The sequence below is a fragment of the Pinus tabuliformis genome, chromosome 5_1 (assembly GCF_031772625.1).
Source record: "Pinus tabuliformis cultivar Carrire ecotype Pingquan chromosome 5_1, CPIR1, whole genome shotgun sequence".
Lineage (NCBI taxonomy): Eukaryota > Viridiplantae > Streptophyta > Pinopsida > Pinales > Pinaceae > Pinus > Pinus tabuliformis.
The window spans coordinates 731,518,669-731,527,588 of NC_142305.1; positions in this window are offsets into that span (position 1 = coordinate 731,518,669).

The following is an 8,920-nucleotide window of genomic DNA, read 5'->3' on the forward strand; positions in this document are numbered from 1 at the left end:
ATTTATATCATATAGAGTAAGACTAAAAATATTCTTACCATATCTACTTCATAATAGGTTATAATATGAACAAACAACTCAGTGAACACAATTAGATTGATATTATTATTTTATTAGAATGTTTTTAATGAAAGCTATCATTTATGTTTTTACTATACCGAACATTGTTTTTTATTTAGAATTTATGTTTTTAAATTTAGAGTATACTCTATTTTAATTTTAAAAGGAACATGAACATCTCCCTTATATTGAGCTATATAATGTACCTCTCCACAATAATAATTGTATTCTTATTTTCATTATTATGGCCAACACCTATTAAATATGTATTTTCATTATTATGGTTAAATTCCCTTATATTGAGCTATATAATATACCTCTCCACAATAATAATTATATTCTTATTTTCAATATTTTGGCCAACACCTACTAAATGTGTATTTCATTATTATGGTTAAATTCTATTTATTGGTATTTAATTGTTTGAGACTTTGATTTTTAAAATGTAAGGAAGAGATAAGAAAGATTAACAACTTAAAATCTAAACATATAAATATATATTTTTTTAGACATGTAATTCAGGTTAAAATTATTATAGTAAAATTTTTTTAGGTGTCATGTGGGTTCTTTATGGTGTAAAATCTATTTCCACTTTCAAAATCTGGATTATCACACTTTCAAATCAATATTTTATAAAATAAAAATATATCATTCTAATAAAAAAATATATCACATTATTAGACAAAGTCTTTTATTTATGTATAATAATTTATTTGCATATTTAAATTTTAAATTTACATTCATAAACAAAAATTAAAATTAGTACTATACATATTTACTTATTTAAAAATATATTACACTTATTTTATATATATAGTTACATTAAAAATATATATTAAATAGGATTATCGCTCTGCAACCCTAATGGCATTGCGGTAGCCATGAGCTAAACTTAACCGTGACCTAAACTCTGATGACACCTGTAAAGCTTCAAACTAGGAGGCTGATAGCAAGGTCGAAATGACAAAGGAGGAAGAACGGGGGAGAGATCCCCTCCTACCGAGATGCGGCAATAGGGGATTCCCGCCAGAACACAAGCAACCCGAAGCTAAGAGGAGATACAAACAAAATGTCAGGACCAATCCTCGGGGCACGATGGAAAGCAGGCAGTAGAGGAAATTGTCTGCCATGTGTGACAAAGAAATCAAGATTCATCATCCTGATGAAAAAACTGGAGCGATACAGAAGTTACACGAAAGACAACGCGCTAATATGTAAGTTCATCGGAGTCTGGCCAACGGAGAAGGACCTCACCAAATGGATACAACAAAAATGGCAACCCAAAGGCCATATTGAGCTCAAGCTGGGGACTAGAGGCTTCTCCATGGTAATATTCTCGAACCTGCAAGATAAAGAAAAAGTATTTGAAAATGGTCCTTACTTTCATTATAATGTTGGTTTGTTTATGAGGTATTGGGAAGAATGTTACGACTTAGACAAGGAAAACATTCTAGCAGACCCAGTTAGGGTTAAATTATTCAGTCTCCTAGTCACTTTCTGGGATCCAAAAATATTGGAGGGCATTGGAAATACGATAGGCAGATTTGTCAAAATAGCAAAAATGACAAAAAGAGGCAGATACACTTCATATGCGAGAATATGTGTATATATGAACATAGCTTAACCTATACCTGACTCGCTAGAACTAGAATATCATGAAGAGGTGTGGCGGCAAACCCTAAATTATAAACACATCCCTTTCAGATGCTGTAGATGTCATGAGTATGGCCACCTATTTAAGGATTGTTTACTGAACCTAGAGGAAGGAAAGAACATGCACAAGCAACAGAGGAAACCTCAAGAAGATAAGGAAGGGTTTCAAGAAGTGAAAAGCAAGAGGAGATAAGCAAAAGAAACTCCCAACACAGGGAAAAAAGAATATCAAACTCAGCCAAGTAGAATGAATAACTTTTAAGCACTGCAGGGAGAAGAAGAAGAAGAAAATGAGGTCCAAACTATGAATTATCAGGAGAAGGGTAAGATGAGCAGTTCAAGTCAAGGAAAACTGAACCCCAAGAGGAAAGCTTAAATAGAGCCGGTAGATAAAGAGGAAAAGGAGGATATGGAGAGGATGGAAACCACAAAAATTGAAATTGACCCAAGCAAGGGAGTGGAACTAACCATGGAAGAGGAAGTGTTGAAGAAACTATTAAATGAATGGAGAAGCTTAGATGAAAGACTTATACCAGAAGACCAAAAAAGATTATACAGAGAGACATTCCAACAATATCAAGCTAAGCAAGGACAAAGATAGGTGGAGATGATAGAACAACTGGGGATGCATCAAGAAAACCCCCAAGAATACTCAAATAAAATGAAAGGAGGAAAGAAAAGAGGTAGGAGAAACCTACAGGAATCCATACAGATTATGGGAGAAATGTTGGTGAATACAGGTAGGGTGGTACCACTATCAATGGTATACCAAGAAATAAACCAAGTGTCCCAATGATAATTACATCTTGGAACATTAGAGGCCTCAAGAACATAGGTAAACAAAGCTACTTAATTGAAAGACTAAGAAAAGAAAAATCCCAATTCATGTTGCTACAAGAAACTAAGATTATAGGAGGGGAAATGGAAGAAATACTAAGTAAAATAAAACCAAGGTATGAATGCATGACTATATATGTGAGAGGTAGCACAGGTAGAATTACAATACAGTTGAACCTAGTAGAGATCACAGTGGATTACTGGATAGGCATGAAGAGAATCCTCACGGGGCAGGTTCGCTTGATACAAAATAAATAATGGTTCTTAGTCTCTGCAGTATATGGCCCTCACATAGCAATGAAAAAAGAAAATTTCATCCAACAAATAAAGACGTTAAGCCAAATACATAAATAAAATCTTTGGTTATTAGCAGGCGACTTTAACTTGATAACAACAATAGAGGAGAAAAAGGGGGGACTGTGAAGGGAAGAGCCAGAAATGGAGAAATTGAGAGATATACAAGAAGAACTACAACTAGTGGATATCCCAACAATAAATGGAAAATATATGTGGAATAATAGAAGGGGAGGGATCAGAAAAATAACTACTCGTCTAGACAGATTCTTGGTTACATAAAACTTCATTAGAAAATATGTATACTATGAGGCTACAATTCTATGGTGTCTAGGGTCAGACCACTGACCTATTAAACTAGAAGTAGAAATGAAACAAGGAAATCGAAATAGACCATTTAGGTTCGAGGCCTTTTGGCTAAGAGAACCAACCTTCATAGGAAAAGTGAAGGAGTGGTGGAATGAGAGTGAGAAAGAAGGGAGAAAATTAATGCACACCTATCAAATCAGACTTAAAGAACTAAAAGGAAAAATAAATAAATGGAACAAGGATGAATTCGGCAACATACATCAAGAATAGGAGTTGATCCAAGCCAAGATGAAGAAAGTACAACAACAAATTATCAACGAAGGAAGAAGTGAATTGCTAGTGGAGGAGGAAGGGAAACTGATTAATAAAATGGAGGAAAGGAGACAACAAGAAGAAATACTGTGGAAGCAGAAATATAGAATTCAATGGTTAAAGGAAGGGGAACAAAATAAAAGGTCTTTTCACAAAGCAATGATCCATGATAGGCAACATATTAGGATATTTTCCCTAGTAGATCAGCAAGGCAATTGACTTACCCAAAGAAAATACATGGAAAATATATTACTGCAACACTTTAAGAGGCTACTGATGAAACCTAACATAAGTAGGGAGGAGAATATAAAAAAAATCACACAGCAGATCCCCAATCTGGTGAGCAGAGACCAGAACATGGCCCTACTAAGAGAAATATCTAAAACAGAGGTAGATGAAGTCATCACAAATATGGCGAGAAACAAAGCCCTAGGTCCAGATGGATGCACAACAGAATTCTTCTAGGAAACATGGCCATTCATGGGTGAGGATATAGTGAAATTCGATAAGGAGTCCAGACACACAAAAATAATGCATCCAGCCCTGATTTTGAAGAAGGATCATTTAGAAGAACCACAAGGGTTTAGACCAATAGTGCTTTGTAATGTCATATACAAAATTATGGCTACAATTATGGTGAATCACTTAAAACCTATATTACGTGGATTAATATCACAAGAAAGGGTAGGTTTCATTAAAGGATGACAAATAATAGATGGCATAGCGGTGGCATAAGAGGCAATCCATTCATTAAGGACAAAAAAAATCAAATTGATGCTGGTTAAATTAGACTTATCAAAATCCTACGATTGAATGAATTGGAACTATCTACATGGAATATTGAAGGTATTCGTCTTCGATGGAAGATGGATAAACTGGATAATGTTGACGTTATCAACTACACTACTTTCAATTCTACTCAAAGGATCACCTACAAAGGCATTCAATGCAACCCGAGGGCTCAGGCAAGGTGACCGGCTATCCCCATTTCTATTCATCCTGGTAGTGGAAGGCCTCAGATGGTATATAAAGGAGATAGTTTGAAGAGAACAATACAATGGGCTCAGACTATGGGGGAATGATCTACCATTAACACACCAACAATTCGTAGATGACATAATGATGTATGGGTAGGCATTTCTCAAGGAAGCCAGAAGAATTATGGAAATTCTTACGGGATAGAGATAAATAAAGAAAAGTTTGATATATTTTTCTTCAACACAACAACACCTTCACAAGCTTCCTTAGCAAGAGTAATGGGATTCCGAATAGGAAATTTTCCCTCAAAATACCTAGGAGTCGAGCTAAATGATCAACAAAACAAAGTGGAAAATTGGAAACCCCTATTGGGAAAAATACAAGGAAATATGCAGGACTGGACATTCAGATCATTGAATACGGAAAGGCACGTAATATTACTGAGATGAATGCTACAATCTATCCCGATTTACCAATTAACCAGTCATACGATGCCAAAAACAGTATGCCAAAAGATGATTGACATCTTTAAAAATTTCATGTGGCAAGGGCATAGAACAAAAAAAAATATGGGTTGTTCTATCATGGAATTGGCTCAGAAAACCCCTAAAAGAAGGGGGACTAGGAATCCAAGATCCATACATTCTCAGTCAGGTCATGGGGGCAAAGTTATGGTGGAGATGGATCCATGGAGGGGTAGACTGATGGAAACAATTATGGGAGAGGAAGTATGGCATGCCAAGATCAATAGAAGGAAAACTGAGACTCCAAGAAAATAAGAAAGGATCAACAATAGGGAACTTAGCCTCAGACAACAGAAATTTGATCAGAAACCATAGTTTCTAGGAAATCATAGGAGGAGATAAAGCCAAATTCTGGGAAGAAGTATGGAAACATAGAGAAAAGCTAATCAGTAAGCTTGAGAAAGAAGAAGTCTACCAATATACCAAAATCCATGGAGAACAAACAGTTAAAAACTTATGGAGCATAGAACCTGGAGAATACTGCAGAAAGTGGAAACAAAAATAGGATTGTCCAAAAGCTCCAGAAACACCCCAGTGGAAGTTATATGAGAATGAGATGGTAACTTGGAAAATCACAAAAGCAGAAGGGACAGATATACTGAGATGGGGATATAGGATTAAAGGGATGTTCACAATTAAAGAGGGTTATCAACTACAAGCAGTACATCTCAAGAAACAGGAGGCACATATATGGAAAAGTATATGGCAAGAAAATACATGTCCGAAAGTCACCTTCTTCTTGTGGATCCTCCACCATGCACACTTACATGGGATCAATTGCAAAAAAAAAGGGTTGCAAGGACCCTCGATATGTAACTTATGTAAAGAACAAGTAGAAAAAATGGAGCACATGACCAATGCTTGCAGATATAGTGATAACCTGTGGAAAAACCATAATGAACTCTTCGAGTAAGAGATAGGAATCCAAACAACATGAAGACAACAACAGATAATTGGTGGAAAAATCCTTACCAAAATACAATCCTGAATCGAGCTTGGAAATTATCCTTAGGGTTCCTCCTGTGGGAAATATTGAATGAAAGAAATAATTTGATCTTCAAAGAAGAAAGAAGAATTGAAGAAAAAATATGGAAACAAATAATCCAGAACATAAGAGAGATGATACTGGAAGAGAAATGGTATGAGGAAGATTGGAAAATAAATCCACAGGAAGAAAGAATAATGAAAGGTTTGAACTTGAAACCTAGTATGTGAAATGCTTCCTCATGGAAGCATCATAACCCGAATGGTGAGTTTGCAAATTTTTATAAATGGCCTCTGAAAGAATTCATCAAACTTAATTTCGATGGAGCTGCAAAAGGGAACCCTAGGGTGGCAGGGACAGGAGGATTATTCAGAGATGATAAAGGGAAAACACTCAGATTATATGCTATGGACTGCGGCAATGCGAGAAAAAATGAAGTAGAGCTTCATGCTCTGAAGAGGGGACTAGAAATCATGGTAAGAGAGAGATTCCAAATATTGCAGGTGGAAGGAGACTCAAAAATGGTGATAGATATGGTGAAGAAGCTCCAGCAAGGAACGCACTGGGAAAAAATCAGCCAAAGCTGGAGGACCGCAAGGTTGGTCCAAGAGATCAACAAGCTAATTCGATAGATAGGATACATCATCCCAACACATGTCTGAAGGATGGGCAACATGGCAGTAGACAATCTTGCAAACTGGGGATGTGGCCAAGTAGGTAGAAACCTAGATATAAGAGAAGAAGAGTTATTACAAATGGAGGGAATGAAGAAACTAGTGGAAATACTAGAAAAAGACAAGGAGCAAGAGGAGAACCCCTGATCAAGGTGTGACAGAGAAGAGGAGGTGGGCCAGTGGTGATGGGAAGTGGAGATGTCAGGGATCATATGCTCGAGTGCATAGACAAAGAACACATAAGGATGCAGGGGAAAAGGACGATAGGCAGGGCAGGTAGAAGGACAGGGTAGGGAGGGAGAAAGCCCCAAAATAAGATAGGTGTGGTTATGAAGGGAAGGCAGAGAGGAAGGCCTACGGGCAAGCGAGAGAGCAGGAATATTAATGCCAGCAAGTGGCAAGAGTACAGAGAAGAACCCATGGCAGGAGTAGTCAGAGGCATGGGGGAGTTAGTGAGGGACAGAGCTGGACGTCTCAGAGGGCCATCATTCCGAGGAGTAGGAATGAGGAAAAGAGTGGCAAGAAAATTAGGAGGAAAGGTGGGAGGTGTGATGAAAGGCAATACAAACAACAGGTTAAAACAAAAGGTGAGTGAGAAAGAATATGGTTAAATGTAGAAAGAGAGAGCGAGGGTAAGATCAACAAAAGGTGGTGGACACAGGATGAGGATGCAGGCCAGTGGATGCAGATGTGTCCATTCAAGTCGATGGTATGTATTCCTGAATATCCTTAACATCACAATTACAATAATGCCAATTTCAGTGGTACTAGGGAAAGAGACTTGGGAAAGTGAGGAATTAGAAAGAGTTGTAACTAGGGTTTCCTAGAAAACTATCTGGGTCAGGAATGAGGATGAAAGGGAGAGAGAAGCAAAAGATAAAGAAACGCCTTTGAAAAAAGCATAGAGAGGGAAGGAGGGAGGCTGGGGAGAGAAGAGAGAACCTGGTAAGGGAGAAGGCAGAAGGAATATAGCTCTAGCCAAGTGGCTCCTGAGGCACGAAGGGGATAATTTAGGTAGCTGGTATAGAGAGGAAACTACCATGGAGGCCACAATAGCTAAGAAAAGGGACATTTAGGCCACTGAGAAACCTAACTGGAATATCTAGAATAAAACTGAGAGGATAACTAGGGGCTCAATTAGAGAGAAGACAATAGAGAGGTGCGAGAACAGAATGAAGAAACCTCGTGCAAATCAGAACAGGGACAAGGTCTCCCTTTGTAGACTCCCCGGTAAGTCTTCTAAGGTAAACCATCTGTGTGAGGGTATACAGGGAGAGATGAATCTAAGAGAAGAATATTTGAGAGGCCACAAAATGCTAACCCAAGAACTGTCAGGGGGAAATCTGAGGGAGATGAAAGGAAAACTCAAGCTGGCAGGACTTGAGCAAGAGACCGAACCTGGAATACTTAAATACAAGAAAAAACGAGAAGTATACTTTAAGACTACTCATACTTCTTATGGTATTATTTTAGGTTTAATTATAATCTATGTCCAGTACATTTGGGATGCAAGCAAGAACATAGAGGAAAGAAAATCAGACAAAGAAAACTGTAACTGATACAACGTAAGAATGGCAAGAGATGGAACAAAGGTGGCTAAGAAGAGCAGTAGAGGAGCAAGAAAATTAGGGAAATCAATTGTTGTGGGGAGGTGGGAACCTCCAATAGACACCAATGCAAGCGAGGGAGAAAGTCGGGACATGAGCATATGAATACCATCATCGATGCGTACATGGTAGGTTATCCACATGAGGTTAGAGTGTAAATAGTGGGTTGGGAGAGAGAACTAAATGATACTATCACCAACCAAGATATTCCCATATAAGAATAGGAAGACATGGTACAAGACCCGGGGAACACCCACGACTGCCACACTCTATTCAGACAAACAATCCAACAATACTGGGTCATGAAGAATGTTGTGGCCGAAGCCATGACTCTCAACAAATAACAAGCAATAAACAAAGGATAGGAGGCATAGAAGGAAACCAAAATGAAGGAACCCAACAAACTAGATCTCCTCAGAGAGATAGCAACAATTCAGATTCAAACATACTGAAACAACCTGGCATTGAGTAGAATCAGGAAAATCCTGCAGGACATCAGGAGAAGCATGATGCTGGGATCTAGCACTAAAGCCTCGACCCTGGTGGAGTCCTCGGACAAGGAGTAAAATGGATTTCGAGATAAAATTTGTTTTTATGCTGAGTAGATTTTACTTTTCAAAGTTGATATTCAGTATAGATAAAATAGCCAATGTTGTAAGGATGATAGAAAAATACTTATTTAAATTT